Source organism: Plectropomus leopardus, chromosome 3 (assembly GCF_026936395.1).
Source record: "Plectropomus leopardus strain MGB_pleo_1.0 chromosome 3, ASM2693639v1, whole genome shotgun sequence".
Lineage (NCBI taxonomy): Eukaryota > Metazoa > Chordata > Actinopteri > Perciformes > Serranidae > Plectropomus > Plectropomus leopardus.
In genome coordinates, this window is record NC_142178.1 from 34,385,566 (window position 1) to 34,412,622 (window position 27,057).

Below are 27,057 nucleotides of genomic sequence, written 5' to 3' on the forward strand. Positions count from 1 at the left end.
GATTGTCTTCTTGCCAGTCCCTCTGTCTGTGTAATGTAACAGCTTTAACACCAACCGAGAGGGAGATAAAACGGAGCAAATGAGAGAAAAGGAGAGGAGTTGTGTGTCTCTCTCTCTCTATGACTTTGCACTTTTCTCCTTATTAGTGGAGGCGGACCTGCCAGCGTCCTGCCGGGGGCAGCAGCAGCAGCAGCAGCCCCAAACTGTGGCCAGAATGTCTAATGAGAGGTCTACAGAGATAATTGATGACAATTTTGAATTTGCTAGCCATTATACAGGCCTTGAACACTTTGGTTTAATGAGAATTAAAGATTCAAAAGCAATGCATTTTATATCAATCAGGCAAACAACTCCTGGGAGAGGAAGACGGGAGTGGAAAAAGAGGGAAAGAAACAGAGAGGGCAGTTGTCATGTGAAATCAGCAGGCAGGAAGGAAAAAGAGTCACAACTAATGGTGTTTATGGATATAATGTGTACATATTTATCATTTTGCTGCTTGAGATTGGTCTTTAATGAAATGTTAATGCCTTATACAATTGTGTGGTTCAGTTTCAGGAGAAAACATGTTTTAAACTTGATGTTTGTGCATGTTCATGATTTAAACTGATTTCTTCAGTACATGGCAATTAAGTTTTTATCTGTGATAATATCCACATATTAACACTTAACAACCTACTTGCCTGATATTTCAGTGCAGTATGAGGTCAGAATATTACTTATTTCAGTCTAATCTGATCTGATCTTTATATTATTTGACAATAGTACACAAAATCCAAATACTTATTTCTGCTTAAAGTTTATGTAATGTAATGTTCTATTTGTTTACTGAACCGCATGAAGGCTGCATACATACAGTAGGTGGTCTCCCTTTTCATCAGCCTTCCTGTATGAAAAAAGGAACACAATGTCCTGCTGACAGCTCTCAGGCAGAACGGGAATGTCAACTCAAACTGTCACCACGGGGAGTCAAAGATGGAGGAAGGATGGCGTGGAAGTAAGAGGAAGATGATGAGAAAGAAAGGATACCACAACAATAAGCACCCCGCAGTCGGAGGCATGCAGCCCTGCTCTGTGGGGTGGTGATGACATCAGAGAAGCAGCAGGAACAGTCATTCGTCTCTCACAGACAGGGTGGCTGCACCCACAGGTGTGGGCAGAGCTGGCCTCCTGTGCAGTGAGACACACACTGACACACATGCGTCCATAAACTTTGTTATTAAAACTTTCTTATCTTCCATAATTCACATTAATATACAGTGCTTACCTGGAACCATAAACAGGAGATCTTTTTACACTGAGGTCAACTATTGAGCTGCTACAAAGTCCATTCTTTATGCCACCTTTGCATTTTTACAACGAAAGCATGGCCCCCCGTTATGTGATTTTAGACATCATTTCGGTATTCTGTTTACCAAAGAGGCATGGCAGGTGTGAGGTGTATCACAACACCATCTGCCTCTCAATCATGTTGTCATCCCAACCCGGCACATGGTGCCACTCTGTCAATGACCTTCTGACTTATGACGTTTTGGGTATCCTTCTACGGCAGCTTTTTACGCTCCAGGATGCCGTTAGGGTGATGTCAACAAATGCACGTGGTGAAAAAAGCAGCATGGTCCTTATATTTACACAATAGTATGGACTGTCACAATGGATGGGATTAGGCAAAAAAGTCACAGATGGTTAGGTTTAGGCAATAGAGTCACATGGTGAGGTGTAGAAAACCCCCCACACACATTTGAATGGGACTGGACTCCCACACAAAAGTCAGTTGTTTGAGGGACCCATCCACCTACCCACCGGCTAGCCCTAAGAGTGCACTTGCGCTCCTTAAATTACATGGTTAGCAGCAGCGTTATCACCTGATGCTGTCCTACATTGTATCTAACAGTTCCGTCAGACTGCGCTCTCATCTGACGTGGTCCATGCACGCTGCATGTGGATACGGAAGGTGGCTTTTGGTGTCCCACTCATATGCCGAGAGCACTGATAGAGTGGCGGTATTTAAAGAGTTTGGAATGAAAATAAGCTGGACAGAACCAGTCACGGTGCCATTATACGTTGGTGGAGGCCTGGACGTAACCTGTTGCATCTCCATGATATTTGACAGGACAGCGTCAGGTTGAAATGCTGCCAGTAATGAGGTAACACAAAGAGCACTTTGGATGGGTCCAACAAACACCTGATTTTACCATGTGCCTCCTGACCCTAATTCTTACCATTCGTGCCAGCATGTGTGTTTGTTGATGTCCCAGGATTAGTTGCCATATTCATTTGTTGCTTAAACATAACCACATGCAGTGTAATCCCACCACACGAAAGTCCACTGCAAAGCAGTTATATGGAATATCTTGGGATGAGCTTTTCTTATTACAGACAGTGACAGACAGTCCTGCATATATCCTTAAGGCAACCAATTATCTTAAAATACTTAAGCGATCGATAATGGAGAATCTGATTTGTTTTAGTGAAATTGACTAAATGCTAATTCTAATGAATACACGTCAAGCTAAATTCTTTGTTCTTGAAATCTGAATTAAAATCAGCTTTTAAACATGAATGTACTGAATAGAGGGATATGGGCTGTGTGATAAGGGCAAGTGGTGTATTGGGATTGAGCCACAGAATGTTACCATAGAGACCTATACTAGAAAAAAATAGTTTAATTTCCACCTTTGAACATTTGGTTTCTTTGACGTTATGCAGCCTTTATTTAGGCGGATAAGCCAGGCTCTTTTGTACCCATGAAAAGCATTTTGAACCAAGTTCCTGTTCCAAAAGGAGCCTAAATTACTCTTGTGACCTGCCTGAGCCCACTTTGATAGATAATTCCCTTTACGTAATCATCTTAACATGATTAATAGACTGTGAGAGCCATCTAAGAGGTGACTTTAGTTAACCTTTTATGGGTATTTCCCTCAAGAGGAGCTATAAGAGGCTTGGCTATTGTCTGTTCCACCATCAGGGCCAACACAGCCTGCCTGAGTTGATATACTTCTATGACGTATTACCTCTCTCAAAGGGAGGGGAAATGAAGTCCATAAACTCAAACATATTTCCCAGTAAGCACATGAAGAGAGCATGGATGGTTTATTGACCTCAGGAGAAAGTTTCTGCCACGGGCAGGTTCATGTAGCCTACACATAAAAGTGTACTCCAAAGAAAAATGGCACATTCTTTACCTACTAAAAGGACATTTTACTAAATATAAACATAGCTGATGACAACACAAACACCATATTGTTTGTGTGCATATGGCAACAGACAAACACACAATAGGGGGTATCTACATGAATGTGTGTGTTTTGTTGCATACGTATATGTGGGGGTGGGAGGGTCAGGCCTCTGTATTTTTCTTGATTTTCTTTGATGTTTTTCATTTCTGTTATTGTTTTTAATCTCTGTTAGGCACTTTGTGTTACTCTTTGTATGAAAAGTGCCATACAAATAAAGATTTGATTGATTGATTGATTTGAATAGAGAAGTATATTCATGCACATGAAATAAAGCAAACAGGCACGTACACAAGAAGGTACACACACTACCCTCCCTGCACGTGCATACACAGTCACAGAGCAGGCTGTGACAGATGCAGATATCCAGTAACAGTGCAGCGCTGGATAGTAACTACTGCAGAGGCCATTTGACACCTTCTGGATACTCAGACGCAGTGCTCTGGCAGCGTACTGAAACACTAGCTCAGGCTGCCCGGACTACAAGCTTTTCAAAATTATACCATTTGTGCTGACTACTTGACCTTAAGCTACCCTCCCATCTGTCTTTATGTCTTTTTTTAATCACAATTTACTAATGCCATTTTATTTCTCACAGTGAGCACTTAGATAAATTAGTTTTTTTGACCACACAAGAACTTGGACCAGATGTGGATAAAGTATTCTTACTTTAAAAGATACTTTGCAGATTTTCAAACCCAAAATTTCCCTCCAAACTACCAGCTCCCAGATCTCTCTGCTCATATACCAGGAAAGGAAACTTTGCCTTATTTGGTGTTTTTTTTTTTTTTTTTTTGGTGGCTCACGGACTGTTGCTCAAACTACAAATACCTTCTCATGTATACTGCCACCACAGACACAAAGAGTACTGAACTATTATATTATATGTATAATCGTCAATGATGCAATAATTTGTAAGAGTCACTAATGTTGCAGCTAGTAAAGATGGAGCTAATTTCAATTCCGGTATTTGCTGTTGGGTATGTTAGTACATTATATAGTATTAGTTGATTTATATTCTGTATTAAAATCTGTATAGTATGTAAGTAAATAATAACCTCTGTTGTCAAATAAATGCAGTGGAGTCAAAAGTACAGTATTGGGCCCCAAAATGTAATGGAGGAGAAGCATGAGGTAGCATAAAATTGAAATAAGTTAAATACAATTATCTCAAGGAGTACTTCAGTAATTGATTAAATGGACTTTGTTACATTATACCAAACAAACCTTTATAGAAAAAACACAAGATGTTTATACCTGTCGTTCCACAGCAGTGGAAGATCAGCAAACAAGGTCAAACATTTAGCTGAAAAGTGGCTTCACATACTGTGCTGGTCTCCTGAATTTTGGAGAAGATTGCTGTAGCGACAGCAAACATCCATATAACGGCAATGTGGAGGATATAGATGAAATCTCTAAGCCTATTGCCTTTTCTGTGTGGGATGTTTGTGAAATATTAAATGGCCCTCACAAGACAAACAAACAGCAAACAAACATAGATCTGTTGTTGTGAGCTCACATATGTGCGTGATCACCAATGCACCCAAAGATAATTTGGGACCACTCTGTCAATATGGGGACATGCTGATATCTCCTACACACACACACACACACACACACACACACACACACACACTGGTCATCCTCTGCGTTCAGGGCTGATACACATCTCCAGCCTTCTGACAGTGATTTCCCTCATGTGTTGTGATGCAGCTGCCACCTCAGTGCACTCCCACACCCCTTCTCCACGCACACACAAACACTCAACAGTTAGGCTGACAAGTCACCAGACAGACAGCCCAACATCACCCAGCCTACTTCTACACCTGCCCCTACAGTTTTTCTGTCCCTGCCTGTCTGCTTGGCTTCCTCGTGTGTTTGGATAGCTGCCCTCGCACACAATTCAACCTCTAATTGTCTGGCAGACTGACTTACCTCTCTGGCTCACTAAGAGAAGTTATAGCAAGAATCTGTTGGCTAAACTCTGGCTGGCTTAATAAGCGTTCGTTTGCTGATTGTCTAACCCCCTACCTGTCCGACCAACTCCCTACCTAGCTCAAAGGATAAGCGTCTGGCTCTGCACCTGCTAAGCCTCCCCCCTGCACGGGAACCTGGGGCATGCACAACACCGAACCCTTTAATAAGAATATTCAGACAGGCACCGGCAGGGGCAGCTACTGAGAGCCACCGCTGGGCTTTTGGGATCAGGGGATTAAAGGTAGTAATGGGAGACACAAAGTGACTGACATGAAGGTTCTCTTCCTTTTTGTCTCTACATGTGTCTGTGTGCATACAGATATGTTTTATTCCAGCAATGTCATTACTCCAGCAATATGCAAATATAGGATTTACTGATATTAATACATAATGTCTAGTAAATTTTAAAGAAATATGTGGTAGCTTACCTGGTAGAGCATGCCATATAGTTGGAGTCCCTCTCCAACTATATATTGTCAAGAGTGTCCCAGACTCACCTTGGCAAGAGGTTTGAGTGATTGGACAATTTATTCGTCCTGTTGGCCATTTACACCTGTATTACGTGCTGTCCAGTTGGTATTAGATCACCGAGATGCTCGTTCATACCAGGTCTAAATAGGGGAGTGACATTTTTGTGAAATGTGAATTGATTAATAGAACATTATCAATTGTTAGTGGAGGTCCAGGGGTTGAACCCTAATGACACCAGTGACTATTTCCTCTCATGACAGCCAGAAAGGCAAAAATGTGGTTCACAGTGAAATGCTTTGACAACTTTTGTCTGGATTATCATGCAATAAGATGCATACTGTCTTTCAGCACTTTGGCGATCACCTGAGCTTTCATCTGGCACTAAAATTTTTAATTCAAATCAGTTTGATTTGTCTTTACAATTAGCACAATGAGCACCAAATGGACGTGAGTCCGTCAAAATGAAGGGAAGTAGAGAACACAGTAAGACAGGCAAGAGCAGCATCAGCCCCAGGCCCTAACAGTGTCCCACACAGGGTTTATAAGAATGCCTCTGATTTTCTACACTTTCTGTGGAAACTAATAAAAGTGGCATGGGAATACCAGAGCCCATCACAAACTTATTCAAGGGCTATTTCCAAGGCCTGCAATTCTGCTTCACCACATCAGACTTTACCACCATGTGGCAGAGGCTTGAAATTGGCATCATGGCTGGATGCACATCTCTCCACTTGCATTTACTATGGCAATGGAGGTGGTTACCAGAGCCTAAAAATGGGTAGTGGGTGGCAAGCGGCGAAAATCTGGAGTCCAGTTAACACAAAACAGAGCTTTAATAAATGACATCACAACCTTGACCACAACTTCACCGTGCTCCAGATGCCCCCTAGAGAAGCTTCAAGAAAACGTCACATGGGCCAGGATGAATGTCAATCCATCCAAGTCAAGAAGCAACTCCATCACCAAAGGAATACTGTCTAACCAAAGGGTCTCCATTAACAAAGAACCAAAGCCAACGGTATCGGAGCAACCAAGCAGCCTGCGGAGATGCTATGATGCAAGTCTCAGTGACTGTGAACAGGTCAAGCAACTGAGGCAGGATACAGGGAGGGGCCTTGAGAAACTCAACCACTCCATGCTCCCTGGCAAACTAAACCTCTGGTGCCTTTGGTTTGGCTGGCTTCCTTGACTGACGAGGCCACAAACTTGTTGAAATTACAGCCTCGAAGATCCGCTAATGTGGCTGTAGACTCTTGATCTTGTTATAGCATAATTTATATGCAAATGAAGCAGACTTTAAAATAACAGAATCTTCAGTAGTCTCCAGTGACTGAAGAAAGAAGCAATCGCCTACTGTATATTCATTACTTATTAGTATATAACTAACCAGAAGCTCCTTAATAACATTATACCTTAATTATACTAAGGAACAAAATTAATAGATTGCTGTTATTGCTGTGACTGTTAATGATTAAAGTTGTTTTTTTTACCTTGTTGTAAAAAGTATACACGTTCTTCTGCACTCACCATAAACAAGCTCCACATCCCAACAGAAAGAGGGAAACATTTATGTTCAGTTTCTTCTGAACCAAGGTAACAAACGTCGTTCCAAGTACTGTAAATTGTGAGCTGCTTCAATACCAACAGCAACAGTTTAATACAAACTTTTACACCCTCGCTCAGCAATAACACCAGCCCTCAGGTAGTTAGTCACTATCCAGGATGAGAAATCAATGGCAGACTGCAGTCTGGTTTCATTTGGCTGAGAGGAGAACATTTAGGTTCGCTTCGACAAACGCTATTGTGCGCTGATGAGGCGAGGACACTGACACAGCTCACAGCTTGTTAATGTGCTGCTGCTTAAAATAGGAGGTTGTTTGTTTTTTGGACTTTTGCCAACTTTTCATTTTCAAACTTATCAGAGAGAGAACTTTGGCATTGACAGAAAAACATATTTAAACTGATCTTTATGTTATTTTGTTTGCTGCTGTTTGGCTTTATGTCAATGTGACGCCTCCACCTGACACGAGTCACCGCTACGCCTTTATTTTGCTTTTCTCCTTCACTCATCATTGTGTATTTACACCCACGGGACACAATATGGATGGCCAGTGGGCAATGACACCACACACACACACACACACACACACACCTCCAAAGACTCAAAAGGTGAACAAATATTTTCCTCACCACAGGGAATTCTATTTAGTTTTATGAAAGGGAAATGAAACCGCACACACTATGAGCCAATATTGTCATGACTGGGGGGAGTTGTGTTTAATAACTTACTGAGGGAATGTGTTTCCATAGGTGGGCGGAAGCAACTTTCTCAAAGTAAACCGTGGGTGGAGAGATTGGTGTCCTCAAGCTTCCACACAGATGGAGGGAGGAGAGAGGCAGAGAGACCGGGGCTGATGTGGCAACAGATCAAGAGTAATGTAAGCAGGGGAGGGAGCGCTGATCAAACATCGCACATGAGGTGCAGGAGCAACATCATAAACATATATTTTTTCCAAAACAAGCTTCCACAAGCTGTATAAAAAGTACTTTCCTTTCCCCTGCTCATACTCGTCATCAAACGACTTGCAGTTAATACACAGTGCTGTGCTGTAAGTGTGCGAAACTAGTCATCATCTCGTGGATCATTCTGTCAGAGTCGCGACATGTGACCCGCAGTGTCCCGCCGCATCAAAGTGAGGAGGCAGGATATGACAAGTGACGCAGAGGGTGCTTCAAAAGTCCCACTCGCCATGACTCATCGTTAACTGCCCCTGAGGTTAGCATGGCTGTCACTCAAACTGTTTTCCAATCAATGCAACTTCAGCAGACGTAGTTGATTATCACTTTAATGAGAGAGCCCCGATTGATTTCCATTACTTTATCACTGGCCCGGACACCCCTGGGACCTGGTTTAATTTTCTTGGTATCCATTTAGCCCTAAAGCTGGGTCATAACATGCCACTTATTGGTGAATCATTGTTAGAGTCAATGAATTGGGATGACGTGATTACCTCTGATGATGTTTGTGTTGCTAGGCAATAGGGGATATAAAATCATATCAGAATACATTTGGCAAATGCAAAACGAAGACTCCTCACCTGTCCTTGGTGTCTCCAATACAGCCTGTAATACTCTGAAACCCCTGTACCCGTACTCAGCATCTAAGCTCATATTCAATTCAATTCAGTTCAATTTAATTCAATTTTATTTCTAAAGCCCATTATCACAAAACATATACATACACAAACACACATACATCTACTCCTATCAAATGTATTATTCCTCTGATAGCCACAATCACATAATGGGGCAGTAAAGGGATACTAAAATAAGTAACAGGTTGTCAGTAATGTGATTACTTTTTTTTTTTTTTTTTTTTTTAGTAATGACCAGTGTAGAGATTCCACAATTTCCTCCCAGAAATCTCTCATACGTGGCCGCTCCCTTGTATAAAGGGCTTGCCTTTCCATTATCACTTGTATAAAATGCTGACGTCACCTTCAATCAGAAATAATGACGGCTAATGTGGTGGCTGCAATAGAAATAAACCTGCTAATGTTTTGAACATCATTCACCATGCTTGTTGGAATGTCATCGTGAGAGAAGGCCATTACATGACTCGATAGAAACTCAATGTGTTTGTGTCCACTTACTTTTTTTATTTTGAAATGTGTTCTCGTTGTGTTTTGTGCAACTTTTACTCCCTGAGTTCTCCTGTCTTTGTTGATGACCTCATGTGTTTCACCCGTGTCTTGTTTCACTCACCTGTGTGCAGTTAATAATCAGCCCTTGTGTGTTTAATGCCCAGTCTGAGTGTGTTCACGCTCCCCAGCCTTTTCCTTATGTTTGCTTACACGGTTTTTGACTCTGCCTGGATTTATGGACTTTGTTTCTTGTGTGATTTCCCTGAACAGATTTTTCTGCCTTTGCTGAATGCCTTCACGTGTATGACCCCCTGACCACTTAAGTAAAGATTTGGATTTGATAAAGTGTCAGTTGGTTTTCTCTATCTGAGTCCCATTTTTGTACTAAATCATTAGAAAATATATTTTTAAAAATCTTGTGATATGTGATAAAAGCAAAACAAACAAACAAAACCATTTTTAACATTTTAATGATGCTTATAGAGAGTGTTCCCCGAACGTTAAGAAGAACATTCTAGGAAAATGAAAGAAAACTGTTACTTTAGTAAGAAAAAATACTAAAACAATGCATTGTACTAATGTTTTTAGAACCAAAAATCCAATGAGGTGGAGCCAATAAATACCTGTGACTACTGCAGAGTCATTTGTCCCAGGATTTACTGCAGATTGTAACCTTTTCCACTGAAGACAAAAGCCAGAGGAATAAATGGGTATTTTGTCCAGTGCAGCTACAGTGAGGTTTATTCAAGGATGTAATAATATCGCGAGCTGAGCAAACTCTAGCTAATCTCAAGAATTAGCAGGGCTAAGCTAGCTGTTGATAGTAAGTTAATACCTCCAAATCATAGATCAGCTGTCTGCACTAGTCGCGTTAAATCCAGGGGCTGTGATGTATGGGTGTAGAGGCCATTATGGCACTACTGATTAATATAATTAGTGAACAAGTAATTACTTTTGCTATAGGGTTAGGAGGTGAGGGTTTTCTAGGGATATGAATTGAGTAAATTATTACATTTTAAAGTTTCTTGCTCTGCTCCGTATAATATAATACTCTCTGCCACCACTACATTTGTCTCCCCACCCCCACACTGGTGTCCTGAGCCGATGACAGCCGTTAGGAATAGCCCACAGATCACCCTCTCTTGTCATCCAGCAGCATCCAAATTGAGCCACAGCCTCCAAACTGACCGACCGTGTGTTAGATATGTGCTTAACAAAGCATTTACGTACAATATACAAGCCTTGTCTGCATGAATATGCACTTCAGCGCGTACATGTGTGGATGCCTGTGTGTTTGCACTTGCCTTATCTCTCTGTGTGTGTGTTATGTGCCTTTTCTGCAGCATCACCACACCTACAGTGCAGACAGCCGGTGAGTTAAAGGGCTTACAGACAGACCTCTGAGTGCTCTCTGCCTCCTCCTCTGTATCCATCAGAGTGTCATGATAGAGAGCTGCAAATTCGTCTCCTTCACTCAGATTTATTGAAATGATATACACCTACTGTCTGCTCTTGGCACAAATTTTAGACTGCGTTTTAAAATAAGAGCACTTTGCTGCTTGAGAGAAATTATTGGGGAAATGTGGCAGAATACAGACATTAAACACTGCACAGTATAAGGTGTGACATGAACATAGAAATTAATGTATGATGCTGTCTTTAGAAAATGATGGTAAAGCTTGATAATTACACTCCGGGTCCAATTTAAAAGATTTCTCCTCCACATTAAAAACCCATGAGACTTGCTACTCTCTCAGGAGAATGATGCTTGACCTTATAATGCAGTCATTTACATATAACCTTAAGCTTTACAGCTGCACTTATCATACGTGGTTTCTTGCCGGTGGAGCTGACTGTGTGATAGAGGACGTCTGCAGAACCAAGGATGGCTCAGAGGAGGACAGGCTGAGGAGGTTCCACAAGGTGACAGGAGGAGTGATATTTATTTAGCCTTTATTTAACCACACAAGTTAATTATTTACAAATTGCCAAAGTTAATGGCCTGGCAAACACTGAGAGGCCTGAGGAAGGAGAACAATATTTTCACAGACAAATAAGCTCAAGTTTGGGAGGACATAATTAGGACTGCTGTATACACATGGGTGCAATAGAGTCTAATGTGTTTAAAAGTCGACCAGAATGATGTTTTATTGACAAAAAAGCACCAGATCCAAATAATTAATTGTGGTGCAATGTTAGTTAAAAAGTACATAAGCAGCACCAGTAGCTGTGAGACCCAAATGCATTCACAAAATCTTCCATTCCTTTTGGCATTTACAAAATGTATTAAAGAATGATGAATGGATTACAATCAAAATGTTAATTACTATTACCAGAAAGGGCTATTAATAACACGAGGATGGGATATTTCTTACTGGCGTCCTCCTTCTTAGCACTCCCCTTTAACACCACAGATCTCATATTCAGCGATCCCTTCTCTTTAGTCTAATGAATACACATCTTTTGGTTCATTGTGTCTACAAGATAGAGAGAATCCAAACCTACATTTCTCTAAGGCAGCTCTCAGCCCCCAACACTTCTAGTCTTTGTCTTCACTAAATCGAAAATGTTCTCACTACTGTTTATTTCATTCATTTATATGAGTTATTTGACAGCTGGCTCCCTCTCAAACTATTTTATACGTAATTGCTCAACCACGATTGATCAAACCTAAAGTCCATCAACAACTAGCAACATGTTCTACAAATTAAATGACAAAATATTTTGTTGGTTGCAATAATAAACTTAAAAGGACAGTTCTGGGGTTATTCTACCAGGAATTTATTTTTATTTATTTATTAACAAACTCTGTTTTGATACTATTTAATTCACTCTGGCACTCTGTTTCCTCCAATTGCTTATATCTGTATATTCTTCCAAAGAAATACCTGACATGACCATTACCCCTTAAAACACTGTTATTTAGTGCATGGAAATGACATGGCAGCACCACAAAACAGTGCCAATGGAAAGTCTATTAGTATCTTTGTTGGAGTGGAGACATGAACTCACTGGTTCAACGACGTCACACAATGGTCCTTGGTTAATGTTACAACTCCATAGTCTGTATTAAGAGCAAGGAAATCCACGTAGCAAAGAAGATGGGTTAGTGGACGTGTCAGTGAACATCAGACACATCACCCAGGAGATCGATTGTGTCCCTTTTGAAACCAAAAGTTCATGGTGACTACTTTTAACTAAATGTACTTTACATACATAACAACATATTTATGTCGCTTTATAACATAGGCTGCTTAAACCTAATCGAGTACTTTTGGTGCCTAAACCAAACTGTGTCACCAGCCCATAATTTCACCGCAGTACATGTCACTACCATGTACTGTGGTGCTTAGAGGTTGTGGTCATCGCATGTATTTCTGTGAGATCACATTGTGTTCTTCTCCGTGAAGCGCACTGCAGTTTTATTTACATAATGAATCTCATCCCTCCTCTGTCTGTCCAGGGATGTTCCTTCTCATTCTCTAAACAACATTCGCTCTGATCTCTGATATCTCGCTCCCGCTCCTCTCTGTCTTCTCTCGGGGTGTTTGTAGTTACTGAGGAGGATGTTGTCCTCTTGTTGACAACAGGAGGATCCAGGATGACCCCATCTGCCAGCCAGTCCCAACCAATCACAGATCAGGTTGGGTTGAGGGGCACATCCAGATAGCCTGTCTGCTGCAATCAGGGTCCTGACACTGCACTCAGGCAACCTTGACTCCCCCCATCCTCCAACACCTGCTGAAGCCCGTGCCATCGCATCCTGTTACCTGCTGGAGCCGACTAAAGAGCAACTGAGGAAAGGGGAGAAAGGTCATTTTTGGTCAACCTGCAAAAGAAAATCTGTCTAACTGTTCTCATTGCTCAAAGTATGAATTGTGGACTAATTAGTACCCTAACCCTTACAGTGAAAAGGGGAAAAATTAATAACTCAGCTGAGCAAGTTAAATCTGTGACAATAATAACAAGTATTTGTTGATGAAAGCTATTTGAGTATGTAATAAGATTGCGTCGAGTGTGTGCAATGATTTAAGCCAACAGCTAAACCATTTTTTTCAGAGTTTTTAAAGAGTTACAAATGTTACAAAAATACTGCATTTTATGTTCTCACACACAAAAAGAGGTCATGAGAATGTCAGAGATGAGCAGTCAAAGACAATCAATGCAAAAAAGGCCCGTAGCCACGAAGTTAGGATACCGTACAGCTGGATACCAGACTTTTAAAAAGTTTATGTTGATATAATTGTTTCTTGCAGTCAAATATTGAATAAAAAATGTGGGAAAAACTTTAAATATAGAACTAGAAGGAAATAATATCCTTGGGATAAGCAAGGATTTGAAACCAAGTTGTTTATTGAACAATTTTGGTCTGATTGTTGATAAATAGTTTCCAAAGTCAGTACAGTCTTATCCCTGTGTCTCTCTTCTAGACTTTAACCTAGCCTAGGGGTTATAATAAAATAATTATAACCATACACCCATAAAAAAGAGAAAGCAGAGAAGTATGATTCAGATTTTCAAGGTTTTTTTCATAGCACTGCCTCAACATGTGATTTTTTTGCTTAGCCACCAGCAAATATCCAAATTGGAGATGCTTGTCACATTCTTTTCAGGGTCAGTTGTCACATGTATTCTTCTTTATACTGCTCCAAAGAGGATTTTTTTAAAAAATAACTATTTTTTCCCCCAATATATGTTATCTTGAAGCAGGGGATGTGTTAGGTTGTTGCATTTCAATGAAAAATGTGATTACCAACCCCAGCCCGGGGCTGGCTGTCACAAGCGCACAAGACATATTTGACAGTGCATATCTTCTGAAGAGAATAATGGTGAGAGGAGTAAGGTCACTCTATTCTTACCTGACACTTTAGCCTGCCATTACACCTTGAAAGGAAATCTATTAAGGCTATAGGTTTTGAGAAATTCAAATAACTACGAAGTGTGACAACCCCGTTCTTCTCTACTGTGAGGCATACAAATGGAGCCATACTTTTTAAGAAATAGAAAAAAGTGTGGACTACAGGTAAAAATCAACAACAAAAACAACAGCAAAATCAGCAAACACTGTATAATAGAACCAAACAATTTTATCACAATAAATTGGGTTTTGAGAAGGATCAGGCTTGAACCATGAATAATCAGAGATCCCCAGATATAAGACAAACATCTCAAAACAAAAATAGAACAAAGGGCTATGAAAGGTATCAGGCATGGGCCGCAGGATCCATATACCCCAAATTCTACAATAGGCAAGGCAATTTTATCAGTAAAGCACATCACATAAACTGGTAAACTCAATGTGCTTTATGGTAAAACATATAAAACAGTGAGCATGAAAACTATTCAGCAAACCATATAATACATATAATGCACATACAAGATAATTAGTCTTCACAAATGGACTACAACAGGCGCACACAAAGGCAAACACACACATACACACACACACAAACTACACACTAACTACCATGAGCCAAAGAGAAAAACAATGTTTTGCGACTGCATTTAAAGGAGAATGCATTTGCAGCAGATCTCTGGTTATTAAGCAGGTTGCTCCACATAACAGCACCAGATTAAATTCACCTTCATGTGATTTAGTTTTAATCCTAAATACAATCAGGCAACCCATGCTTGATCATCTGAGGGATCTGTTTGGGCTCTAACTAGAGATCATATCAGAAACGTATTTGGGAAATGAAGAAAAGAAACATCCTCGATCACACTCATATCGAGATTCTCGTTGAGGCCCGTAGGCTGAAGTGTATCTTAAGTGTCAATCCAATACCGCTCCCTTTGGCATATCTGTTGTTCCAATTCTCCCCCTCCTGGCAATTTAACATGTTCAGCCCTGGAATCGCAGGGAGGAGATAAGGTGAGAAAGTTTACTAAATTGTCAGGCAATAGGATGGTTCACGTCATAATTCTGATAGAGCTCTTGTGTTTAAAAAAAAAAAAAAAAAGACCTAATTCTGACTAAGAATTACAGAATATCATATTTAAATTCAGTAGAATTATCTGGACATTTATTAATCTGTTAACAGACACAGAGCTTTTCGTTTGTCATAATGGCTTCAGAATGCTTTTCTCCTTTTTCCAGTGTGGACTGGCTGCTGGTTGGACTGAGTCAGCCGCCTGCCCTTTGTGTCTGAGACACAGTGTCCTGATCTTTCTTCTCCTCATCCTCAGCCCACAGCCAGCTCTCATTACAACACAATACACTCACCACTGGGCTTTACTCTGACAGAGAGGTCACACTTAATGAGAGCATGTTTCACTGAGCATTTTACAGCGAGCGCACAATCACAAGTCTTGATGTGAGGAAGTTATTTAAATGATGTTTAGATACTTTGATATGTCTTTTTCTTTGTAGCAGCGTTCATCTCATGAATGCGGAAAATCTATTTACCAAGCATTTGACATCTTCAATGACTGTTTCCAGAGAGAGAAAATCAGCTTCATAGGTAATTGGCTGCGCATGACATGGGAGCTGTGCATCTCAGTTGGCTTCAATCACTAATGAAAGGTTCGTTTCTCTATTTCGTTGTTATGTGGTTGGTTGGTTTGTGGTGCATATTAGACGGGTTTCAGTCTCGGAAAAGGCTGAAGCCGCTGAAATCTGCAGGAAAGGTTAATGACAAGGAAAATGTATGACTGCAGACTCTCTTTTCTCCAACATCGTCTTTTGGTCAGTGAGAAAAGAAACAAGCTAGAAACAGCCATTTTCTGTCCACCCACTGAGCTTGGCTTGGACTGTATTGATTTTTGCTGCGGTGGGCGAGAGTGAACTCCCACAAAATGAATGACCGATAGAAAAGAATATGGTGTTTTTGAGGTAGAAGGCTGATTAAGGGCAGGGGAGATTGGCCAAGACGCTGAGGTGGTGGCGCAGCTCAACAAAAGCTCGCCGTCCTGTTCAATTAGAAATTAATCCACAACACTTTCCTCCCAAAAATGCACCCTGTTATACAGACATTGAAAAAGCTGTGTCAGCACTGACAATTTAGCACTATTGCGCTTAATTCTTATACTTTTTTTTAAAATTTCTAGAGCAGCAAAAGTAAAAAAGCATCTTGTTGCCATCTAAGGATAGAAATTAGGTTTTTAAGAGCAATGTTGATTGTGAGCTGGAAAATAACACCAGCAGTAACCTTGGAGACATCAAAGACTGACATATCATGTAGGAGCATGCTGGTTTCATACATGCATGGTAAAACCATGTTCTTCAAAGCACAAGATAAGGCCGTGCATTTATATATTGCCATGCATACGTATCCATATTTTAGATTAGGAAGCTACGATGGCAAAGAGGACGAATAGTTCAGAGGAGTTGGAGGACACATCCTTGTAAGCAGTTAATCTTCTTGTTTTGTCCCCGAATGTTAACATTTCTCTTGTATTTTTGCTCCTTCTCAGACTCTCATTCCCACCTTTCCATTCCAATTTATCTCCATTCTCTCGCTTCCTCCAGCATAGCCATCCACTCTCGACACTTAAATAGAGGAAACATTGTGCATTCTTCAGAGCCGCAACACACCGATAGGTCCTGACACGCACACAAACACGGCCTCACTCTGACGGGGGCGAGGAGTTCCTGTACCCTCCATTCTACCAGCCAGTAACCCTGCTCAGATGCAAATTCGAATGTCAGCTTCCTTTCTCCTCAAAGGCGGCGTCGGCTCGGTGAACGAGTGGGATCTAAAAATCAGGTGATTGTTTTTGGCAGATCGTTGTATTTGCTTACTGTATTGAGTCAGTCTGAGTCACGGGAAGGAAGGTGCACACACCGAGGAGGGACAAACACACACAGTCACATGCAAAATGGATCACAGTGGAGAATCTGCGTTGTTACAATTTCTGTCTGAGATTGTCAAAGCCAAAGAGAATTGATGCTGTCTATGACATTTTACACAAAAGGGTCATTTGCAAACATGCTGGATATCACTTTGTGTTGCACAGTAGGAGATGACAGAATCATCAGGTGGTGCATGCATATCAATCAAAACAGACCACATATTCTTCTTTTACTGTCCCTTCCTTTCTTTAAATACTGAGTATCGCTCTTACTACAGCCACATGCAAACTGCATCAACATATGGACAACGCAAAAGCCTGACACCTCTGCCATACCTAGTTATAGTTGGACAACTGATCGAACATTTTTTTGAGAGGGTTTTTTTCATCTTCTTGGATTTTACAGGAGTATAAACTGCAGACAGTAAATCCAGCAGTAAATTCTGGCAGACAATAAAACAGCCAAGAAATAAAAAAGTAAATAAACACTTTGCAAATTGTCCTCAGGACTGATCGCACACACAAACACTTTACCGAGACGATATTGGGGTTACATCATCATTTCTGCAGTATTCCTCTTGAAACAACGTCAAATATCTGCAAAGAGCTGAAACAAAACTATCAGTCCTAACAGTCAGTCATGCTTGTTGATTTCCTTCCTCCCTACTTTATCGTACTGATTGGTTTTAGATTCAAAACATCATTAGCATTAGCTCCTGAGCCTGCTGCTGCTGCTCAATTAAAACTTGACTTTATTCTTCTGTCTGCTAAGTATCATTTTCTCATTTGAAGTTCCGTGTATATGAATTGCAGTATTCATAAAATACAACAAATCCATCCTGTGAATTCTGTTAAGGAAAATGATTTAGTGTGTAGTGTAGAGGGAGAAAAAGAAAAAACACTAAAACAATGTCTCTGTCCTTTTCTTTCTCACACACATTTATACACACACACCTTGAACAGTGTTAATATCCCTGTGGCAACACCAAAAGGCCAGCACGGTTATGCGCAATTTGCTTCCATCCCCCCTAATAAAACGGATTAATATAATTTTCTCACGTGCAACCATGCTCCCCGTGTCATATCAAACCATATATCACCTCATCAATTTATCTCCCCTGGCACTGCAGCAGACAGGTGATGAAGTTCGGGCTCACTCATAATCCTATTATTGCTGCACTTCCCTTCTCTGGACCAAGGCCAAAACACATATTACACAAATAAAACAAGAGACAGACAGACCGGGGAGAGCAAGGTGCCTGCTCTCCCACCTCTGGCTCCCTCTTCTCTCCAAGCGATGTCGTAGAATGCCACTGACCGGCATGAAAGATAGTCCTTGACATTTACGTCCAAATCCAGTGGGAGCCAAATGAACATCATGGGCTCAAAATACTTGAAATGGCTCTCAGTGGCTTGGGTTCAGCTCGTGGAGACATTACACTTACAGATCCACTCCAGCCAGAGTTACCTCATATTTTTCAGTTAACTTTGTTTTCAAAAAGAAAATGGGGGGTGCGGTTCAATCGCCGGATGTAATCTATTACAGTGGCAACCAGATTGTTGATCTAGCAAATGTGTCAAACAAGCAGTTGCTTCTGGGGCTGAAATTTGACACAAAAACACTGAAGAACCACAAACTGCAGTTCCTCAAAAGGCCACTTGAGGCTGGCGCCAGAAGCAAGTTAATCCTCCATATTAAAATGCCCGACTTTAGAGCAGAAATAATTATGTTTACAGTCTGGAAAAAAAAATAATGTAAAAGCTGCAAGGAGCAGTTAATTCAATGTATTTTGCACAAAACAGAGAAAAAATGTTAATTCAAAGTAGTTGTTATCCCTGCAGTCGACTAAAACCTTTTTCAGATATGTCCCCCTTTTTTTTGTTAATCTGACATCGAACATGTCGATCTCATGCCTGATTAGACACCATGGTTGCTTTTACATAAAAGTAACGATGGCAATCTCAGTAGGTCGTACTTGGTAACATTTTTGTGTAATTTTCAACACGGTGGAAATCTGTAGTGCATGCTGTAGGATTAATGTAAAGGTAATACATGTTCGATCTCAGTCATTGTCTCTTATTCACAGGATCAGCTTAATACATTCAGAAACACTACGAGAGAACCAGCTTCTCACGGTCTGCTCTCTGTTCTGATGCCTTCAGACTTTTTGGAAAGACTTGACTTGACACACGTAGTAACATCATTGTTATGCAATGCGCAACTGTCAGAAGAAAATGACTGCATCGATAAAAGGAAATGATAAACTCGGAGGCATACACCTAAAATGGATTGTAAAATTTGGAACCATTTCCCAACTGGAAGCGATTCTCCATTCCTACCCCTAACCTCCACACCCTTTCCAATAGGCTTAACAAAAAATCACACTACTTCCTGCATTGACATTTACACATTGGCACTGCCTGGATGTCAGTTGTGAGGTGTGCAGTATTGTCCAATATGAACAACAGATACAAAGCACATCTAGCCTTAGCACAAAAACACAACACTGGCTTTGGCTTTATTTGTTAAATCCATAAGATGGATAAATGATGAGACTGTTGCACAGCAGAAAGCTTACATTATGTTGTATAATACTCTGCTCTGGGCTTATCTAACTTGCACCAGACAGAGAGCAAGCATGAATAGAGGTTGGCAGTTGCTGTGCAAGCTGATAATTATAGCAGTGCTGTCTGAGTGATGTGGACGGAGCAGAGGGAACCTGACCTTGGATATCATGTACAGTCAGGGAAGGAAAGATAGGGAAAGAGGAAGAAAAGATGGCGATCCTCAGAGAGTGGAGGGCCACTCCCTTGGCCGGCCTAAAGGGTGTGATTTTGACAGTGTGCACTTAAATTGGAGACAGACACTAATCCATAGAGTCGAAGGCGAAAACAGCAATAGTGGAGCAGGTGACAGACGAGACAGAGAGAAAACTAAAGACATGACAGACAGCACTCAGGAAGACGAGGTGAGCGGCAGGGCGGCACTTACCATGGGTGTGAATTTACGGTTGTGTTGAGATGTCATCTGATAAGGTTAGTGTTGCATTGCTGGCAGCAGCAGTCTGCTGGGGTGATCACAGCTCAATCAGTCCGGGCTCCAGCCGAGTGTCACTGCCAGGGACCAGCCATTCGTTATGGCACTCCTAATGGATATCTGGGCCGCACGACGACCATAAATTATCATTTACTCCTCCCTTTCCTCTCCTCTCATCCCTCTTTATATCTTTCCTTTCTGTTCTGTTCATCTTTTGTATTCTCTGTCATAGTTTTTTTTTTTGCACTCTCTGTCCCTGAATTTCTCTCCAGCTCTGTTCAGAAAATGCGGAGCAACAGATAACCAAAGGGGGGAAAAAAAGTGGAAGTCAAAGCATTCAGATGGAAAGCCATTGTCTCTATGTGTCTCCCAGGAGGTTTTGCCATGCAGTCAATATGTTATAACCTGCCGGCAAGTACCGAAGAGCAGGTATTGTAGAGTCTGCTTCCGAAAGCAGGTCTATGTACAGGTAAATCACATGAGCTCATCACTCCGGGGAGAACTATATTGTGTGCTCATCAGAAAAGAACAAAGCCATATCCTCAGTTTCTTGTTCACAGAGGGAATTTCAGTACATATGCATATGTCACTGCAGTAGGATCTCCTTTTACCTTAAAGGCTAATGGAAATAATATCTCATCAAATGACACCAACATAACACATGTGACACATGCAAATGTTTCATGCAACAAACATGTACAAATGCACACACACGATCTGTGCACTGCGGGCGCCTCCAGCCCTGAGGACAGTTCTGCTCCGTTGCATGTGGGTGCTTAACCCAGCAGAGTGTGAATCATAGTCCGGCAGTCAGGTCAGTTAACCCTCTGTGAGTCTCCCCGCACATCCATTCAGACAGACAGACAGTGTGCCTCAGCTTCGGTCTAAATATAGCGCCTTTATGTCCGGAGGGAATTCAGGGCAGATGAGAGGTGGCGTCACTTTATTTAGCTTAAATTATGTACATTAATGCATAAATTCACAGTTACAGTAAAAACAATACAACTTTATATCAACCCGATTGGTAGAAAAAAAATGTTGGCACGTTCCTGTAAACCAGGGACACATTACATTTGAAAATTTTATGCATGTAGTTATTATTTTGTTGGGTTTAGGCACAGAAACCACTTAGATATGGCTAGGAAAAGGTCATGTTTTGGCTTAAAGAATCTTTTTTTTTTTGTGGTACACTCCTCACTGGGTAAGCAGCGATGTCTCAGTGTAAAAACTACCACTCTTTGGCAGGAAACAAAGCAAGATAGCTGCACAAAAAGCAATTTTGTGCAGCTATCTTGGCAAGATGTGCAGCAACATCTCTGTAAAAACACAGTTGCCTTTTGTGCCAATATCCCTGCAGGAAATGCAGTAATGTCTTGGTAAATAACCGCTTTTGGTGCCACTATCCTGGCAGGAAACTCAGTGAAGTCTTGGTCAAAGACAACCCCTTTACTGGCCCTATCCTCACTGGAGAAACAGTAATGGGTTACTATAAAACAGACGTGACTGGGAGCTAAAAAGCCACTGGAAATACACCAATGTAACAAGAAACAACTGATTTTATGCCCCTGATAATAGTCTGCAGCTTGGCTGGCGTATGAAATGCCAGCCCGTTCTCATTTGGAAGTTGTCAAATACTGCCGCTTTGTCAGTCATTTCAGCGTAACATACTGATGCCAAAAGCCACCTTCTGGGGCGGTATGCTACGCCGCTGGTTGGGCGGATGGCACCAGATGTGGCTGTATGATACGTACTGGTGGTGTCAGTTTATAACAATGCTGGACAGATACATGCGGATGCACCTGGTGCCTTCCGGCTGGCCACCAGGATACAATAACGCCACCGGCTCTGTCTGAGCGTGGTCCTATGTGAGTCTGTCCCGCCAACCAGACTGGGCTCATTATATAAATTGTGATGCTTTTCTGACATTTGTAATTTACGGAACAAATGATCTTCGATTTGAAGAGGATATGCCATCAAGGACACAGCTGTATTAGAAATGTTCCATTACAGCTACGTTTCTTAAGATCCAGCCCAATCACTCTAAATTTGTGCCATTTTTACCTGAAAGGTTGACACAATCATCCATCCTTTTAAACTGAAAGGTTGATCAAATCAGTATTCAGTAGTGACACTGCACTTAGTCATAGAGTGAGTCTACTCATTTACTTAGAAATATGCCTGTGTTAAAAACATAAAAATAAAAAATAAATGTCTGTTTAAAAATAAGTGGTTTTAGACAGAGATTCACTCAACTAAAGCAATCTCATCAGTTATTCCTATGTGTTGATTTGACTGCGTCATTCCACACGGCAGTCCGGAGGTCCTGCTGAATCAGAATGTCAGTCAGGGTGACAGAGGCAGTCACATTTACATGCAGCGAGGCCAGCATCCGAACGCAGCGCTGAGTCACAATTACATGCCCCTGAAGAGGTATTGTTCATTCTGTCTAGTTGGAAAACATCTCTCCAGGGATGTGACCTTAGCTGCTGACAAAGACTCTGACCTTTGCATCATATTGTCTGTTAACACATCGCACACTGCTCCATCGCAGCATTAAAGACAAATGCTCGACCTAATGCTGCTTTTCTGTTAAAGTGGTGTTTACTCCACAAATATAACTGGTACTGAACTGGCTCATGATAACCAAACTAACAAAAAATGCAATAAACAATGTCATAATACACCTACAGGGGATTGGTTATCAGAATTAAATGCACTGCGCTCACCATCTTTCTTGGTCTCAGTCTCTCTTTACCACACCTGTCCACTAGGAGTCCTTAATGTGTGTTTGACCCCTGCTTTTACCTCGGTGTCACAAAAGCTGTTACCTTGCTACACAGCTGTGTCCTATCAGCTCGTTTGCACAGTATCACTTGAAGCCGAGCAGACACTGAAAAGATTGATGCCAAATTTTAGCTTTCGATTGCTTGCCCCTGACTCATTTTAGAATCTGGCCAAATGTCAGATTGGCCAAATGACAGATTGGTACTTTTTTTTTTTTTTTAGTGCAGTTTGACACACAAACAATCTGGTTGGATTTCTGCCGTGCCTGAAATTTGGGTTGGCTGTCAGTCTAAGCAGCTCCACAGTCCGATTTCCCAGATGGCTGCTGTCAAAAGATTCGTTATACACTGTAGCAAGCTGCACCCTGGAGAAGTATTTTAGAGGCTATGATATAAAACTAAATTTCACTACAGGACAGACTTCTCTTCCAGGCATCTGTGGCACTCTTTTCTTTTTTTCCATCTTACTTTCTGTTCATAGTTCAAATCCACAGTATTGCTAACCTGTTCTTTTTCCCAGGATGTCAAATATCAATGCTTTGTCACGCCCCTCAGTGTCTCACAACAACAAACAGAGCACCCTTTACTGTCTATGTGTGACGCAGAGCTGAAACACAATACAAAATAATGTTGTGTGTGTTTGATGACAATAATGCAAGGTGACATACCATATGTTACATGAATAATATCAGTGTGTGACAAACCAAACATACATTTTGTAATGTTACAATGGAACAATATTGACTTTTGGTGTTGAATTGGACACGAGCTGTGGTTGTTTACATGCTGCATAAGTTGTTTTTGTTTGATCAGTGAATCCTATCCTGTCTCCTGGGTGAAAGTCAGATTTTGTTTGACCCGCCCTAAGCAGACTGTCTTGCTCTTTTTACTGTGGCATCAAGTATTGTTGCAGATGGGTTTATAGTACACTGGAGTCAGTTGAAAGTCTGATATTTGGTTTTTTTGGTCCAGCATTTAAATTTAATGATAAAATTGCACAAAATTAAAGGCATAACGGCCTTGACTGATAGGCTTACTGCAAAGCGTCACCAGTACTTGAGTCAGATCCAAGCAACAGTCCTCCACAGCTCCACCCTCTTGTGTAAATTTGGTCAAACTCAGGGCTTCAGAACGTGAGTCCTTAAGTCCTTAAGTCAGTGGGTTGCATCTCAATGGCTACTTCCAATATTTTATCAACTATTGTTCTTCAAGTGTAACATCACTAGCCTGTGGTGCACAAGCAATCAAATATCTGCTATGTTCTGCCTCATTAAGCAGGTTACCTTGGTTAGCTGAATAAATGTGCTGAATAAAAGAATAAAATAAATGGTGATTTGAATGCATGTTGCATTCAAATCACCATTTATTTTATTCTTAGATTATCATATTCTAGATTTTATTGGGTTAAGGTTTTACTCAACAGTGTTATCCAGGTAATTAAGACAGCCACTGGTGACTGCATTTGCCAAAACAATTGCAGAAAACCTCTGCTACTGAAAGGAAGAAGTCCTTCCTAGAAGGCTACACAGCAGCAGCACTCATAAACAGCTATTTCCAACAACCATTGCTTTTCTAGTTGAATTCTGTTTGCTCTGTACACCACAAAGGTAAATTACACTAAATCACATAACTCCTGAAAAGCAGTCAACGTCAACAGACTGTTTACAACTGCGCAAGTGTATTCAAGAGTAGAATTAGTTTTAAGACTACATGGCACAGTAGTTGGCACTCTCCTGCTAATGTTGGCCCATTACCATATATCTGCTTGCTGTCTCCTGATTGCAAATGTAATGCCCTTCAAGTGACAAGCTAACATGCTGATATAAATCAGGACACTGCAGGAGAAGCTGTTACTCACTGCTGACTGAACCAGTGACGTTTCACCGTGCTCACTCATTTCTGTAGAATCGTGGTTTATAGGAGTGACGTGGCTGAAAGGTGCTCCAGGGGGGCGTCCCATGTGGCCTGTGATTGATTGTCAGCTTGGAGCGCTCACCTGTGCAGCCTCCAAAGAACCCAGTAGATAAGCATATTAAGGGCTGCCTGTCTTGACCTTTGCACAGTAATTAAGGGACTTCGCTGGCTGAAAAGAGCTGATGTGCTGCATGCTGCTGCACTGGACCTCAGTGAGTTGTCCACCACACCGCTACAAATCAGGCTCTTGAATGTGTGTAACAACAGGGTTGCAGAGTAGCAAACACACACAGAGGCACAAAAATGATGAATGTAAGGCCATCACTTGCATTATATGACAGTGCAGCTGTTGGAAGGAAATGTTGGCACTGTACGTTTCTGCAAACCACAAATATGTTACATTTGTATGTTTGATAAATATCATCATATCAAGGCTTCATACGTAGGGGATGGTGTGAAACCTGTGTGAGACGCCTGCCAGACTGCAGACCACTGTATGAGACCAAGAAACTGTTGTTTTTCAGAGAGTGTGTGTTTCTAGCACCTTTGTAGCCACCAAACATGGGTGTTTTTGGAAGCCATCACTGTTGAAAAACAGCCATCTGCTGATCATCTTGTTGAGGTCGGGACATGTGGAAAGTTATCATTCCACAACCAGAAACCATGGATTACCAGAACCATTTTCAACATTTAAAGGATCACATTTAATTGGAATTGTACCATGTATTATTTCCATGTGACAAATAAATCATGAATTATTGATTAAAGATACAAACATTGCTGCTTTTCTAACCAAGATGGTGACACCAAAACTATTTTTTAACCCCACACACAATCTTTTTCTGACCATAACTCAGTGGTTTTGTGCCTAAACCTAATCACATGTTGACCACAGTTCAGTGCATTGACGTACAAATGTAAAATATCATTTGCAGAAATGTACCATGCAAACACATTGAGCTGTATGCAAATGTAAGCAATAGATTGATCTGCAGTTCTATTGTTAGAATAACATCATTAGGGATGCAAATAAAGCCCCCACTGTGTGAATCTGAAACTTACAGTATGAACTGAAAGGCTTCACACACAAATGAAAGACAAAAATGACTAATTTATGGAGAATAAGAGGAGCCGTTTGAAAAGAGACAAGTGCTCTGCAGAGAAATGTCTTCTCTGCTTCTGCTCTGACAGCTGTGACCCCTCCAGTGCTGCATGAGCTTAATCAGTGTGTTTAACACTCACTCAATCTCTCAGTCTGACCTTCTATGTGACAAACTCAGCCACTAAATTGCAACACAATCTTAAACTGAAATTTTTCTTTTGATGATAAAATAAATGGTACTCGTCAAATTCTGTCAAATGCTGTCCATTACACCATGCCAAAGAAATTTTAAATCATGTGCTTTTATTGTCTCTTCTTTGCCCACTCTCTGGCCAAAACTTCCAGTCATTTTGGCAAGCTTGAGTGCACTTGGCACATGTTGGAGGGACATGATAAATATGTAAACAAACTGCATTACAGATGAACAGTTTCTAAGATGTGATGCACCTGTCGGGAGAGCAAACAGGATTTCGAGAGTATATTTGATGTAAAACTTCAAAAGGTTTGTGCTGAAATCTACCTACTGCAGCCACGACTAACACTTCATTTTCTAGTCTGCTTGGACCTTTTTCTAAAGACACTTTAACCATAACTGTAATTTTTTTTTTTTACTTTTACCTTGCCCAAACTAATTATTGCCTGACCTGAAAGTGACCTCAGATAATGATTAAAATAATAAGTGACCAATGCTTCTCTCATTATGTTTGAAATCTTCTGCAGGTTTCCTCTGAGAGGCTGATCATGTGTGCTGCTCTTAATTGCTCTTACGTATAGAAGTGATGGGTTAAGCAAAGCTGATTATTAAAGCAAAGCATGATATTGTTAAGCTACTTGATTTATTCAGTTACTGAGAACAAATCGCTGCCATTTCAACTAAATTAAAGCCTTCTGTTGCAGCATGAATAAAACTTCTCCAGGGAGTTAAACACTAAATATTGAAGCAAAAGATTACCACTGTAATGCAATGTAATCTAAACAGAAATATGAACATCATTCTGCCTCTTTCGCTGCTCCTGATTTTCTGTCCAGTAGAATACAAAATTGCATCCGTCTTTATCCCACACACGCAATTCCTCTAATTTTAGCAGTCTCCACTGCTGTGGGC